The following is a 16,800-nucleotide window of genomic DNA, read 5'->3' as shown; positions in this document are numbered from 1 at the left end:
AGGAGTGGAATAGCTGGGTCTTGAGGTATCCCTATTCCCAGTTTTCTGAGAAAGCACCAGGTAGATTTCCCAAATGGTCATACAAGTTTGCACTCCCATCAGCAATGAAGAAGTGTTCCTCTTTCTTCAATCCTCGCCAGCATGTGGTATCATTTGAGTTTTTGATCTTAGCCATTCTGAGGGGTGTAAAATGGAATCTCGGAGTCATTTTGATTTGCATTTCTCTGATGACTAAGGATGTTGAGCATTTCTTTTAAGTGTTTCTCAGCCATTTGATGTTCCTCTGGTGAGAATTCTCAGTTTAATTCTGAGTCCCATTTTTTAATTGGGTTATTTGGTTTGGTGGACTTTAATTTCCTGAGTTCTTTATATATTTTGGATATTAGACATTTGTCAGATGTAGGGTGGGTGAAGATTTTTTCCCAGTCTGTAGGCTGTCGCTTTGTTCTTTTGACAGTGTCTCCTGCCTTACAGAAGCTTCTCAGCCTCATGAGGTCCCATTTATTAATTGTTGACCTTAGAGCCTGGGCTGTTGGAGTTCTGTTCAGGAAGTTACCTCCTATGCTAATGAGTTCCAAGCTCTTCCTCACTTTTTCCTCTAACAGATTTAGTGTGTCTGGTTTTATGTTGAGTTCTTTAATCCACTTGGACTTGAGTTTTGTGTATGGTGAGAAATATGGATCTACTTGCATCTTTCTACACGGAGACATCCAGTTAGACTAGCACCATTTGTTGAAGATGCTGTCCTTGGGAAAATAAAATCTTAGAAAAGAAGACAGTGAAAACATAACTTTAAGTTCCTAAAAGGCAACAAGCAACAGCAACAACAAAGTTAACTCATCCCCATAACTCTATTGCCAGTGAAGAAAACCGAGCAGAAAGTAGTTATTGCAGATAAGCGAAAGTTGAGGCCGCTCACCTCCAGCAAGCTTGCACTAGGCTTTCCAAGTAAATCTTCGAAGCTAAAGGAGAAAGCCTTTAAATGGAGCTTAGGTCTAAGGAAGGAAAGACGAGCACTGCCGATAGTCAGCGTGTGAGAGAACTGTGTTCTCACCCGAGTTTCTTTAAAGCAGTGTGAGCATGTTTTTCAATTGCAGCATGTACTTTAGCATGTACATTATGTGCAGACGATCTTCAGTGTTATGTGCCAACCTACTATTGTTCAGTTCAAGAGCAGTGTGTGCTCACTGTTGAGCATACCTTACCACGGTTTAGGGCTTAAATCTTGTCCCAAGCTAGGAAAGTGTGTCCCAGTCCTCTCCCATGATGCTAGGTGGTGACAGGAAGTAGAGCTCCCTATCAGCCATAAAGGGAATAACGCCAGGCTACAGTGCATTGTGATATGAGCATTTTTTTTAGATACAAATATTTGATACATCTTATGAGCTAACCAGTCTGTCAGTGTAAACAGGCTTTGTGTGGGGCTCTAGGCTAAGTTAGTGCTCTGAGCCAGTGCAAGCAAGCCGAAACCCTGAGGGCTGGGGACGTGAACCAGTTGGTAGTGCTTTGTGGACAAGCAATGAGCACCTAAGTTTGGATGCCCAGCACCCATGGAAAAGCTGGGTGTAGCAGGGTATATCTGTAACGGTCAGTTGACTTATAAAAGGAAGCATGTTAATTTTGCACATTATATAATAGTGTAAAGAATAATAAATAAGATTAAAAATTGCTACTGTCCTAACAGCTGACAAGTGTGTGAGAACAGCCCTCCAGTCTTTTTGCTTATTTTTGCCGTAGAGTATATGTTTTTGGTCCTCTTACTATTGTTGTTGTTGTTAAAGCTTTGGAGTCAGGGTATATAACCTACTCTGTAACCTGGATTTGTTGATGTTCTTTCTCTGGAGGAGATGCAAAGGCCTCAGGTTTTCTCTTTCCAGAGAGTCCCTGTCCTCCTTAAACGCCCCTGTGCATGGCAATATGCAGCAGCAGCATCCCATGTCTTCATCAAGCTTATGGACATCACTCACACCCCGTGGAACTGAAGCACCAGGCACAACCACACATGTGTTCTGGCTGAATGGTTTTCCTTTTGAGGAAGTGGGAGGAGACAGCTGAAGCTTTGTTTTAACTCTTGAACGCCTTTACAGTTCATCTGACACTCTAAATAGAGTCTGTGTGTGGCTTAGACTTTTGTCAACTTGACACAAGCTAGAGTCATCTGATAAGAGGGAACCTCAATTTAAAAAATATCCCCCATCAGACTGGCCCTGGACAAGGCGCGGGGCATTTTCTTGATTACTGACTGATGCAGAAGGGACCAGCCCACTGTGGGTGGTGTCATTCCCTGGCAATCTGGTGTGTAAGAAAACAGGCGAGCAAGCCAGCAAGCAGCATTCCTCCATGCACTCTATTTCAGTTCCTGCGTCCAAATTCCTGCCCTGAGTTCCTGACTTGCTTCCCCTGATGATGGGCTAGAACCTGTAAGCCAAATAAATCATCTCTTCTCCCAAGTAGCTTTTATGTTCTGGTAGTTATTGCAGCAATAAAACCCAACTAGGATAGGGTCCTACCAAAGGAGTACCAGGAAATCTAGGGTAACCGCAGTGAGGGCATAGGCAGGAGGTGGCTTAAAAAGGGATGGTATATGGTAGGGGACATTTGGGAAACCAAGCTCTTTCAACAGTGTGGATATCCACTATGAAAATAAGTCCAGGCACCTTTCTCAAAAATCAACTGACCTGAGTGCGTTTATTCTGAGCTCTCTATCCTGTTACCCTGGTAGACGTGTCTGTTCCTATGTCAGTACTGTGATGTTTGGCTACTGTAACTTTGTAATAATATTTTGAAATTTGACATCATAAGCACTTTTTTTTGTTATTTTTGCTGAAAATTAGAGTCTTCTGTGTCCGCAAGAACTTCAAGATTTTTGTATGTTTCTGTGAAGTATCACATTAGTACTTTGACAGTGTTTATATTGGTTTTAGACATACACTATTAAAAACAAAACCATAATGCTCCCAGAAGGAAGCAGAAATATCTGTTCAGCTGAGAACAAAGCCTTCCTAAAAGAGGACACAGAGATCAGGAGATGGAGGGGAAAGACTGCTGCACCTGGCTTCACCCAAATCCAAATTTTCTTCTGACTAAAAGAAGACATTGTTAAAAAAAAAAAAAAAAAGGAAAACACATGTAATCTGATCAAGGAAGTACCAGAACACACACAGATCTCCAGGGGAGGGGCATGGTTCAGTGGCCGAGAACTGCCCTGGCGTTCACAGGGCTCTGAGTTCCAGCCCCTTCAAGAACGAAGAAGGGGGGAGGAGGAGGAGGAAGAAGGGGAGAAGGAGGAGAAAGAGGGGAAAGAGGAGGAGGAGGGGGAAGAAGAGGAGGGGAAAAGAGGGCGAGAAGGAAGAGATTGTCCCCCCAACAAACTGAATCAAAAGATAAAGATGGTTCTGCAGTTTAATCCCCAGAACCCACGGTGGAAAAAGAAATTGACCCTCAGAATTTGTCCTCTGACTGTCACTTGTATACCATGGCACATACACACCTGCACACACATACGCGTGCACACACACATACACACACACTAGATCATTTTGTGAACTTAGACAACTCATCAAGAAACAAGTGAAAAGTTGAATGCACACTTTACATCCAAGTTTCCAAGTGAATAGAATGTGCGTGGGAAAGTGCTCAAGGTTATTAAGTAGCAGAGAAGTGTCGAATAAAACACACGGAGGTATCTGAGCCTCTCCTACACTTCTCCACTGCTAGTGAAAGTGTGTGGACACCATGGCTTTTGGAAATGCCCTAGAAACTCCTCATTAGGTAAGCACATGATCATATTTCATTGTGTACATGCATGGAATTCTCAAAGAGTAAAAATATATAATTTTTTAAAGTCAAATATAAAAGTGTCAAGTGACCCAGGAACTCCATTTTCAAGAATTAATACATAATGGTTTTATCATTTTTTGCTTAAAAAAAAAACAGAAAGACAAAAATAAACCAGAAGCAGCCCAAATGCCCATCAATAGGTAATGGGTAAACAGCTATTGGTGAATACATTTAATATAAGTCAGCTTAGCAGTAAAAAGGTTACAATGACCCATTTGTTTTACAAAATGAATGAATCTCACAGGCATTGTAATTAATTTTTTAAAAATATACAAAAATCACATTTCAAACAAAATTCTCAAATGGGTAAAATGGTGGCATCCCTGGTAAGGGGGATTGACTAAAAAAGTTTTAATGAAATTTTCGGAAGTGATAGAAATATTTCCATCTCCTAGCTTTCCAGCAGTTTGGACAATTGGACATTGAGCAACTTGTCAAGATCATAGAGGCAAGATGTGTGTATGTCAACATTCATAATATTTTATATTTAAAAGCTATAGAATGAAGCTGAGGAGGTGGCTCGTTGGGTAAGAGTGCTTGTTGTGCAAACATGAGGCCCTGGGTTCAAATCCCTAGCCTCATTGTATAGTGTTTTCTTTCACTGGAAGATATGGGTATTGATGCATCTATATGGCCCCCAAGAACCTGTGGCTGGGCCCAGCTAAGCTCCACACCAAGAAGGCATTAGAAGAATACCTGACATGGCCACAGCAAAAATGCTAGAATCTTCTAAGGGTTGCCTTTCAAACTCTGGCTGCTGCCTTCCTAGAGGTCATGAGCAGCATTCATTAGGCACAGGGGAGTCTTCCCCAGACTGAATGAAGACTTGACATTCCAACTACCAAGAAAGGAAATACCAAAGGCATCACACACTTCTAAGCCAGCAGGCCACTGTGCTCTTCACTCCCACACAGGAAACGTGGAGAATGCTGGGAGGTGGCTGTAGGGTCCCCAGAAAGCCAGTGGGTGGGAAGGAAGAGACGAGTCACAGGAACACAGAAGTGTGGGATGGAATTAGGCTCATCACTGCCACCCGCATTGTTACCAGAATATGGACGAAGTAAAATGGCGCTCACAGCCACCTTCATTGTTACCGGAATATGCACCAGGTAAAATGGCGCCTAGGACTTAATGTGTTCTGATGACAGCCAAACAAACACCACAAAAATACAGCCACGTGGGAAATGTTTCCGGATCAGTGGCTCCTCCATCTTAGAGGAAATAGCCAAGAACAGGGACTCTGCCAGGAAGCAAGAGTCGCCTTGGTTGTTAAGCCCTAAGGATCTAGACAAATCCTTGCCTGCTGTTGGGAGGTGGAGCTTGGGGCCTTTTTCAATACACTTCTCTGGACACGTGGCTTGTTTTGTTTTGTTTTAATGGACTCCAACAGGAGCCTCTGTTGCCATACTCTCTCTGCCTTATTGTACAGATTTTTCAGGAGTCTTTCCAGCTAGCCTTCTGGCCCCGGTTTCCAGAACCAAGGCAGAATGCAGCCAGGGATGGCAGCAGACTAAAAGACACATCTTTTCCCACAACTTCATTTGCATATGTAAATGCCCGACCTAAACAAAATGTGGCCCTGAGATCTGTCTAGGGATGCTGTTCAGTTCAGCTCTGCCCTGCGAGAGGTCCCCCGAGGCCACGGACACCGAGCCCCAGTACACAGACCAGAACACCGAGTTTCAGTACACAGATCAGAACACCAGTCCCGAGCTCCAAGAAAGGGAAAGAGTGTGGACACCCAGACTCACCAGCACCTCTCATCTGGGATCCTATGGGACCCGATGCTGGAGTCCTGGTCACAGACCCTGTGACACATTGTCACTCAGACTCCAGAGAATCAGCCTTGCAGCAGGTCACTGACAGAGAGCTGAGAGAGATGAAAAGGAATTTTTGAGTAACATGCTTTGGAGAAAAGCAGAGGGAGTCAAACGGCTGTGCTCAGTAGCTCTGGGAGGCTGGGCTTAACAGGAGCAGAGTCTGCCGTGGGGTCAGCGACCCTCCAGGGAGTAGCATCTTGGTGGGCGATGGAGCGGAGAAAGCAAGATCAGTTCCAGTTTCCATTCTTGGATACGTGAGTTAGGTCTTGGTTGGATGCCTCCGTGAGATGGAATCTCCCTCAAGACTGTGTGAGGATAGATGAGACGGGCACAGGAAGGGACTTGCCTAGCCCTTACCCCAGGGACAACACCTGTTGCACGGACAGAGCTCATACCTGGGGCCTCTGCTTGGCACAACCCTCTGTCGAAGGGCACTTGCTGTGGGGCTGCAGGTGGGACCAACTCAATGACCTGTCTCTTGTGCCAGAAGCATTGGTTCCTAACATAACTACCCCCCAAAGATCTTGCCAGAGCTCCAGGGCTCCTTCCAGACATACTGCGCCTGCGCCTGCGCCTGCGCTGAAGAGGGCGGCAGGAGGCCTGGAGTAGGAGAGTGTTGAAAGACCCCTGCTGTTTGAGGCTGCAGTCTAGAGAGCCACTATGAGCTGGGCATTAGGTACAGGACTCCCTCTCCCCCGCAGGGCCGGCGGCTCTCTGCCTGACTCCATCCGGAGAGTGTCTATAGATGTAGATGCCCCTAACCACATTTCATATAAGGCCCTTGACGCGGCTCCCTGCTAGCTCCCCCCTCCCTGAGCCTATAGGATAATTAGGTACTGTGTTCCCGTTCATATGATAGGAGCATACTGCCAAATGCAAAATAGGCATCCTAAAAGTGCCTGGTTTCAACCAATTAGGAACACCTATCCTGGAAATCCCCTACCCACTCCCCAAGGGCTATCTCGCCTTTGTTCTCCCTGAGTAAAGTTGAACTGTTTCCTGGAGTGGTTCCCAGAGGGTTTGATCTTTGTCGTGCTTACGTCACTGCGTCTCATCTGCTCCTCTTGCTTCAGTGGACTGGTGGCCATCAACCCCCAGAGGAGGAGAGCCATAGAAGAGACAGAAACTGACCCGTACCCCAGTCTGGGGGCTAGGGGTGTGTATGCCGACCAAGGCCCACCCACTTAACTGCACTGCGGCTGTTTCCTCAGCTGAAATGGAGAAGCCCGTCACACTGGCTTTGTTTCCGTGAAACTAGGTATTGTAAACTAGCAGCTGTCCTGGGCCACTTGTCACAAGGGACCTGCTCGTGGACACATCAGAGACTTTCTGTAGAGTGCGTCCCTGGAGACTTCAAGGGCCTAACAAGCCGGGAAACACCTCCTTGTTGCAGGCCCTCTCTCTGAATATCTGGGAAAAGAAATAGGACGATCCAGGCTGCAGGTCCCTCACCTTAGTGAAGGTGACTAGGCGACAAGACCAGATGTTTCCTGTTGGCTGTATTTTGTTTTGAATGGCAATTATTAATATGTATCAGTTATGTGTACCAATGGGTTAAGCCAGTGACACTTCCACGCACACATAAGTGCCTCTTTAATGGTCTCCACCTTGCCTACAGCATCCCCCATCCTCCTCTCCTTCTCTCCTGACTCCTTCCTCCTTCCTCCCTGCTGGATCCCTTCCTACATCCGGGTCACCTAGTGCTCCTTGTTTACTGTTTACTTGGAGGGAGTGTAGGGTGGGAGGCACAATATGCTGGCCAGTACTGGTTCACCTCTTTCACCCTTTCACTGCAGAAAATGGGAAACCACCAGGGAAAGCCACTAAACTTCAGGACTCTGAGCATCTATCCTATATACCTAACTCTTGAGGAGCAGAAATTAAAGACGAGAACAGATCACATGGCCAAGGGCAGTGTTCAGCACACTGTGTGTATCTGCGGTGTGTTGACAGGCACCTGGGGTAACCAATCCCAAACTCTCCTGGCTGTCAGGGTTAGGTGGAGGGCCCAGGGAGGGATTAATTACTTCAGGCCAAAAGTAAAAGGCCCTGCAGATAGGATTAGTACGAGTCAGAGTGGATCCAAGCCGAAGGAAATAAAAGTTTTTTTTTTAATGCTAAATGTGGCTTGATGGGGTTTCTTTATGAAATTATTCCTACAGATGGCAAACAAATTTCCATTTGTAAGAACATAAGAAATGGCTTTGCCTTTTCCCTGTTTCCTCGCAATACTTGCCCATGAGTGACATGAAAGCATGAGCTAGCTGCATACTCTAGGATGTGAGGTCTTTCCTGAAGGATGGCCAACGCACCAGAGGACTCATCCTATTAAAAAAAAAATTAAATTAAAAAAAAGCCTGATCCTCCCTTTCCAGCAGCTACCAATTACCAATAACCCCTGGGCCAGGGGTGGGATTTGATGCCCACCTTCACCCTCTGAGGGGAAATTTTGTCTGGCTTGAGCTTGCCCAAGTCTTGTGCATGGTGTTTCGATTCGCATGTGCAAATATCCTGCTGTGTCCAGAAAACAAACACATCTGGCTCTTAAAGTCATTTGACCCTTCTCTTTCACAATAATTCCTGAGCCTTGAGGAAAGGGGTGGGGGTGGAGGAAGGTAAAAGAAATGCTAATAAAATAGATTAAAACTTAAATTATAAACTCTGCGATGCAGAAAGAACAGAACACTGAGGGGTGTTCTCCAGTGCTTGGAAACTGTTACCCAAACCATCAAAGTGACTGGTGCCAAGGACAAACGAGTGAATCCAAAGCCACATAGAGCTGGAGATGAAAGTGGTCCATTTAATAACTATACCGTGTAAGCGAATGGCGAATCTTTGCCAGTAGATTGTAGATCAGAGTTCGTAACTATAAATATATTGGGTAAAGCAGTGTGGGTCAGGAGGGAAGGCGATCTGTCAAATCATGGTTAAACTGAGACCACAGTTTGACTTAGACCAAGGGTTTGGCAAAAATAAATAAAAGCATTAGGAGTCAATCAGCTGTGCAGAATTTGTAAGGAAGACTACGGCACGCTCCACTGAGTGAAGAGAATGTGTTGCAATCCTTTATATTAGAACGTTCATTTCGATGTATTTTTATTCATTCTTTCTCTACTGGGGAGTGACCTAACCCAGCTACAGTGCAGCTACGTTAGTACTAGGTCCACAGACTGACAGACAGAGCTGTCCCCTGGCTTCCACGGTGGTTACAGCTTGAAGCCCCAGTAGTCACCAAAATTCTGCAGGTGCCCTGCTCCCTTCTATAAAATGGTTTGCATCCGAACTGCACTCGCAGCTTCAGATAGTTTAAGTGTCCCTTGGATGACTTCCACACCTAATGCAGTGTAAAGACTATGTGAATCGGCCCTACACAATCTCTCATCTGGACGAATGACAAGAAAACCGTGCATTTGTAACTTTTTTTTTTTTTAATCTGAAGATACTAAATGAAGAATATGAACCTGCAAGTACAAACATCTCTTTGTGTTGCCTGTTATCACAAAAAAAATATATTTATTTGTTTATTTTTGCTAAATGTTGAGCACTAACCAAATACCACTTTCTTGGGGGTGGAGCGGGGGGGGGGTGAATCTGACCTTTCCACCACACCACCTAAGAAAGCAGAAGGAAACGAACAGAAATGTGCTTCCTCTTTTTCCCCAGAGGCAGCATAGTCTGTGGGCTACAGGACGGGCCCCAGAAGACTGGAAAAGTTAGGCTGGGAGATCGGGCAAGCCATGTCCCCAGGACTGTCTAGCCTCAGAGGGCCAGCTGCCCGGAGTGCTCTCTGGCTCTTGGGTGGTTGTGAGATTGGAATTTATATCATAGCTGTGGATGAGGAGGGCAGGGCAGTAACAGTTCTTCTCACAGGAGGTGTCACCACTAACAGTCTCCGATAGAGCATGTGGCTCAAATGGCTCATGACCATATCACGGTGGGTCCCACCAGGAGACGCTGGGCAACGGCCAGCCTGAGGCAAGTTCTGAAGTATGAGGCTGGGACAAAGAAACAAAGCCACTTCCGCTTTCTGCCCCGGGGCCGGCCACCACCGAGGCACTAGCCCAGGGAGCAAATTTGAATTCTCAAACCTCAGCACAGGTTCAGTTCGCGTTTTGAGGGAAAACTGTGAGCAATTTCATTATAACGTCTGGGCTCTAGGCAAGAGACTTTCACCACTTCTGGCGAAGCTGCCGAGGATGGGACCTTCCTTCTAACCGTGGTGGCTATGACTGTCAGCTCAGATACTGATAACTGACAGCCTTTTGCTTTCAGACATTTGTGAGAAGAAAAAAAAAATCACCCTTATTTCTCTTGGTATAAATCTACCCTAAAGCCAGTATCAACAGGTTTTTTTTATATTTGCCTGAGGTCCTTGTAGAAGTGGCAGGAAAAACGGAGGCTACTGGTACATACAAAAACAGATTCCTAAGTGGAAAGATACTCTCTGCGTGTGGGAGACAACCTGAAGGGGACCATTTCAGAAGACTTTAAAAGTGCGCGTTCTGTAGTCATTCAGAGGGGACAGCGGATGTTACAGTAGATGCTTGGCTTACAGTGTTTGGTTAAAGAGCTCCGGGTTTGGGGTGCTGAGTTTAAGCTACCTCTGTCTCTCCTTGGGTGTGTCACCTCAGCAGTTTGTCCTCCCGCAGTCTCACTGGGACAGCGAAGAGTATCACATCCTTCTCTGTGAGTTGTTTAAGGGAAGGGACACTGAAGTGCCGAGGCTGCAGCTCCCTGACCGAGGAGCACTGAGTACAAAAGTCCTCCTCTCAGAGGAGGCTGCATCCCTTGCACACTGACCACAGGGCTCAGAAACCCGGAGATGCAAAGAGGCCTTCTTAATTGATTCCCTGGGGACCCTAAGCTGGTTCCCATGGCCTGTGCCTTGTAGTTGGTGACCAGGGTGGGCAGGAAGGACATTCTCCTCTTCAGAGCATCTCACATGCTCTCTAGGCAGGAACCTGGCAAGTCAGTGTCTGCCTGTCCACAGAAGTTCTGGAAGAAAACAACACCTGTCCAGCAGAGCAAGAAGGGTGCCAATAGGGCCCTTAAGAACCCCCAGAGGAAAGACTAGTGGATTCTAGTGCTCTGGATTTGAGTAGGCTCGGCACTGAGGTGTGGATTGTGGTGCAGGTGGGGACACATTGCTTCAGTAGGCAGGGAGGATTAAAATACGGCCATGATTATTGTAAAGTCTTCTAACCCTTCCTCTCCGACTATCTGAGCTTAGGCAGCAATCCACAGCACAGTCCCACTACACACATTTCTGGCTTCTCCCCAAGTTCAAAATCAAGGCTGATACGTACATCCAACAGGCATGTCCATCTGATAGGTGCATACATGTCATTGCAGCGTTCACAGTGGTTGTCCCTACACAGCAGCCTGGAAGTACTTCATACAACTGAACAGATCACTTCCTCTGTCAACACGGAGACCTGCACACTGGCTACTCAGTGAAGAATAGTTCTAGAATATAAGTACCACGTGCACTGATTTTATTTTTTTAATAAAAGCTTCATTTTCTCAAAAAATAATTTTACTTATGTTTTTATGTTAACTATCATATACATTTGCTTTTTAAAAAGATTTATTTGTTTTTATTTTATGTGTATCAGTGTCTGCCTGGAGGTGTTCTTGTAGCCCCTGTGTGTGAAGTACCTGAGATGTCAGAAAAGGGCACAGCTCTCCCGGGACTGGAGTTACAGGCGATCATAAGCCACCTAATGTGGGTGCTGAGAACTTAATCTGGGTCGAAACACTGGCTTCGTTAGTTTTTCTATTGCCAAAATAAGGCGCCATGACCAAAAGTGACTTGGGGAGGAAAGAGCTTTCATCTTACAGCTCTCAGGTCACCCTCCATCACCTCGGGAGGACAGGGCAGGAACTGAAACAGGGCAGGAACCTGGAGGCCAGCACTGGGGCAGAGACCGTGGAGGAGTGCTGCTGACTGGCCTGCTCCCTATCAATGGCTCAGCCTGCTTTCCTATAATCCCCCCAGACCAGACGCATAGCTTTGCCCACAGTGATCTGGCACTTCCAACATCAATGATTAGTGAAGAAAACGCCCTACAGACAATAGTACGTGGGCATTTTCTCAACTGAGGTTCATCATCCCAGATAATTATAGCTCGTATCAAGTTGATAAATAAATAAATAAATAAATAAATAAATAAATACAGGAAAAATATCAAGTGGTCTTAACTGCTGAGCCATCTCACCATTTCTAGTTCTTACACTTACCTCTTGATATTGTGGAAATATGTTTTTTTCTTTTTTAATTAGTCCTCTCTCTCTCTCTCTCTCTCTCTCTCTCTCTCTCTCTCTCTCTCTCTCTCTCTCTCTCATTTTTTGAGACAGAGTTTCTCTTTCTCTGTGTAGCCTTGGCAGTCCTAGACTCACTTTGTAGACCAGGCTGGCCTTGAACTCACAGAGATCCACCTGCCTCTGCCTCCCAGATTGCTGGGACTACAGGTGTGCACCACCACACCTGGCTATTTAGTCTTCTCTTATATATAGCATCCTGACTGGGGTTTCCCCTCTCTCCCGTGGCCCCCACCTCCCCTCTCCCCTGGATCCACTCCTCCCCCTATTTCCCTTCAGAAAATGGCAGGCCTCCCAGGGATATCAACCAAACATGACATATAAAAGTTCCTATAACTAGGCACCTCCCTCTTATTAAGGCCGGAGGAGGCAACCCAGTAGGAGGAAAGGGTCCCCCAAAGCAGGTAAAAGAGCTCCTGCCCCCTCTGTTAGAAGTCTCTCACAAACACCACGCTACACAATCATAACAAATATGCAGAGGACCTAGGTCAGACCCACGCAGGCTCCCTGGTTTTTGGTTCAGTCTCTGGGCCCCTAATGAGGCCTGCTTAGTTGATTCGGGGGCGGGAGCTGGGCTCTCCTGCTTGTCTTTGACCCCTCTGTCCTCTGTCTCCTACAACCCTTCTTTTCTCTTGGGATTCCCCAAGCTCTGCATAATGTTTGGCTGTAGGTCTCTGTCTTTGCTCACATTGGTTGCTGGATGAAGCCTCTTTGATAAAGATTATGCTAGGCTCCGATCTACAAGAATAGTGGAGTAGAATTAGGGATTATTTCATGGACTTTTTTTTTTTTGCCAGTCATGTTTGGTTCTATCCTAGGCCTCTGGGCTATCCAGCCTCTGATACTGTCCCTCTAGGATGTGGGCTTCCACTTGTGCCCTAGGTCTCAAGTTAGAATAGTCATTGGTTGGCCACTCCCACAACTTCTGTGTCTCCTTTACCCCAGCACATCTTGCAGGCAGGACAAGTTGTGGGTCAAAGGTTTTGTGGCTGGTTTGGTGTCCTAATTCCCCCACCGGAAGTCTCCCTGGTTACATAAGATGGCTGGTTCACACCCTGAATCCCCCACTACTAACAGTCTTTGCTAGGGTCACCCTTGTAGACTCCAGGGAGTTTCCATCATACTAGGTTTCTACATCAACTCCAAAAATGTCCCCCAAATTCAGTCTCTTCTTCCAATGCTCTTTCCCTCCACTACCAACCTGGTCACTCTGTCCCCACCCCCACCTGCCCCCAAGTCCGCCTAGGATATCTATTTCTCCTTCCCAGGGAGATCCGTTTGTTTTCCCTGGGTCCCTCCTTGTGACTTAGCCTCTCTAGGTCTGTGGAGTGTAGTGCAATAATTCTTTACTTTTACTAGCCACTTGTAAGTGACTATATACCAGGTGTGTCTTTCTGGGTCTGGATTACCTCACTGAGGATGATTTTTTTTTTCTAGCTCCATCCATTTACTTACAAATTTCATAACATTTTTTTAACAGCTGGGTAATGCTCCATTGTGTAAATGTATCACATTTTCTTTATCCATATTTCAGTTGAGAGTGATCTAGGTTGTTTCTAGTTTCTGGCTATTACAAATAAAGCTGCTGTGAACATAGTTGAATAAGTGTCCTTGTGGTAGCATGGAGTGTCCTTTGGGTATAAGCCCAGGAGTGGTACACCTGTGTCTTGAGATAGATTGATTTCCAATTTTCTGATAAACTGCCATATTGATTTCCAAAGTGGTTGTACAAGTTTGCACGCCCATCAGTAACAGAGGAGTCTTCCCCTGTTGCGCATGCTCACCAGCATGAGTTATCACTTGTATCTTTGGTCACAGCCGTTCTAACAGGTGTGAGATGGAATCTCTGGGTTGTTTTGATTTGTATTTCCCTGACGGGTAAGGATGTTGAACATTTCAAGTGTTCTCAGCCATTTGAGATTGCTCAGTTGAGAATTCTCTGTTTAGGTCTGTACCCCATATTTTAATAAGCTTATTCCATTTGTTGATGTCTTGTTTCTTGAGTTCTTTATATGTTTTGGATATCAGCCCTCTGTCAGATGTGGAGTTGCTGAAAATCTTCTCCCAGTCTGTAGGTTGCCATTTTGTACTATTGACAGCGCCATTTATTAATTGTTGATCTTAGTACCTGGACTGCTGGTGTTCTGTTCAGGAAGTTGTCTCCTGTGCCAATGCATTCAAGGCTACTATCCATTTTTTTCTTCTACAGTGCTATCATATCATCTGTGAATAGCAAACCTTCGACTTCTTCCTTTCCACTTTGTATCTCCTTGTCCTACTTCAGTTGTCTTATTGCTGTAGCTAGCACGTTAAGTACTATATTGAAGAGATATGAAGATTGTGGGCAGCCTTGTCTTGTTCCTGATTTTAGTGGACTTGCTTTGAGTTTCTCTCCATTTAATTTGATGTTGGCTGTAGGCTTGCTGTAGATTGCCTTTATCATGTTTAGGTAAGTCTCCTGTATCCCTGATCTCTCCAAAACTTTTATCATAAAAGGGTGTTGGATTTGGTTAAATACTCTTTCAACATCTAATGAGATGATAACGTAGTTTTCTTCTTTCAGTTTGTTTCTATAGTGCATTACATTGATGGCTTTTCTTATGTTTAACCATCCCTGCATCTCTGGTAAGAGGCTTAGTTGATCATGGGGAATGACCTTTTTTATGTGTTCTTGCATTTGTGAGTATTTCGTTGATTATTTTCATTCATGAGGGAAGCTGGTCTGTAATTCTCTTTCTTTGGTGAGTCTTTGTATGGTTTGTGTATCAGAGTGACTGTGAGCTCAAAAAGTGAATTTGGTAATGTCCCTTCTGTTTCTATTTTATGGGATAGTTTTAAGAGCATTGGTATCAGCTCTTCTTTGAAAATCTAGGAGAATTCTGCACTGAAACCATCTGCCCCTGGGCCTTTCTTTGGGGGAGGGTTCTTTTAATGATTGTTTCTACTTCCTTAAGGGTTATAGGACTATTTAAATAGTTTACCTATCTTGATTTAACTTTGGTAAGTGGTATCTCTCTAGAAAATCATCCATTTTATTTAGATTTTCCCAATTTTGTGGTGTTCAGGTTTTTGAAGTAAGGCCTAATGATTCTTTGGATTTCCTCAGTGTCTGCTCTTATGGCCTCCTTTTCATTTCTGACTTTGTTGATGTGGATAGTGTTTCTCTGCCTGTTAGTTAGTTTGGCTAAGGGTTTGTCTATCTTGTTGATTTTCTCAAAGAACCAGATCTTGTTTTATTTATTCTTTGTATTGTTTTCTTTGTCTCCAATTTGTTGATTTCAGCCCTGAGTTTGATTATTCCATGATGTCTACTCCTCTTGGTGTGTTTGTTTCTTTCTTTTCTAAAACTTTCAGGTGTGCCATTAAGATGCTTGTATGGGACTTCTCCAACTCCTTTATAATGGTGCTTAGTGCTTTGAAACTTCCTCTCGACCTTGCTTTCATTGTGTGCCATGAGTTTGGGTATGCTGTGCCTTCATTTTCATTGAATTCTAGGAAGTCTTTAATTTTTTTCTTTAGTTCTGCCTTGACCCAGTGGTCATTGAGTAGAGAGTTATTGTGTTTCCATGAGTTTGTAGGCTTTCTGCTGTTTGTGCTGTTGCAGTCCAGCTTTAACCTGTGACAGTCTGACAAAATACAAGGGCTTATTTCAATTGTCTTGGATCTGTTCAGACTTGCTTTGTGATATATTATATGGCCAATTTTGGAGAAAGTTCTTTGAGATGCTGAGAAGAAGTTATATTCTTTTGTGTTTGGTTGAAATGTTCTGTAAATATGTTAGGTCCATTTGTTTCAGAACATCTTTTAGCTCTGTTTGTTTCTGTTTAGTTTTTAATCTGTACACTAGTGAGAATGGAATATTGAAATCTCCCACTATTAATGTGTGATTTAAGCTTTAGTAATGTTCCTTTTACAAATGTGGGTGCCCTCACATTTGGGGCATAGATGTTAAAATTTCAGACATCATCTTGGTGGGGTTTTCCTTTGATGAGTATGAAGTGTTCTTCCCCATCTCTTTTTATTAATTTTGCTTGGAGGTCTATTTTGTTAGATATTAGAATAGCTACACCAGCTTGCTTCTTGGGTCTATTTGCTTAGAAAATCTTTTTCCAATCCTTCACTCTGAGGTAATGTCTATCTTTGATGTTGATGTGTGTTTCTTGGATGTAGCAGAGGGATGGATCTTATTTTCACATCCATTCTGTTAGTCTTTGTATTTTTATTAAGGAATTGATTCCATTGATGTTGACAGATATTAATTACCAATGTTATTCTCTTCCAGGCCCTTCTGGCTTTTAGTGTCTCCATTGAGAAGTCAGGGGTAATGTATATGTTACTCGGCCTTTTCCCCTTGCAGATTTTTTTTCTTTTGGTTTTTCGAGACAGGGTTTCTCTGTGTAGACCAGGCTGGCCTCAAACTCACAGCAACCTGCCTGCCTCTGCCTCCCAAGTGCTGGGATTAAAGGCGTGCGCCACTATGCCCGGCTTCCCTTGCAGCTTTTAATATGCTTTTTTGTTGTTGTTCTGTGTGTTTAGTATTTTGATTATTATGTTGCAAGAAGACTTTCTGTTCTGGTCCAATATATTTGGTATTCTTTAAGTGGCTTGCACCTGTACGGACATGTCCTTCTTAAAATTTGGAAATTTTTCTTCTATGATTTTGTTAGAATATTTTCTGGACCTTTGTGCTGGGATTATCCTCTTTCTATTCCTATTATTCTTAGATTAAGTCTTTTCATAGAGTTCCAGATTTCCTGGATGTTTTGTCGGTTTTAAGGTAGTTTTCTTGTGTTGAAATATTCGGGAGTTATTTTAGTAG

This window comes from Acomys minous (genome assembly GCF_964271855.1).
Source record: "Acomys minous genome assembly, chromosome: 9".
Classification (NCBI taxonomy): Eukaryota; Metazoa; Chordata; class Mammalia; order Rodentia; family Muridae; genus Acomys; species Acomys minous.
This window is presented reverse-complemented; position numbering follows the sequence as displayed.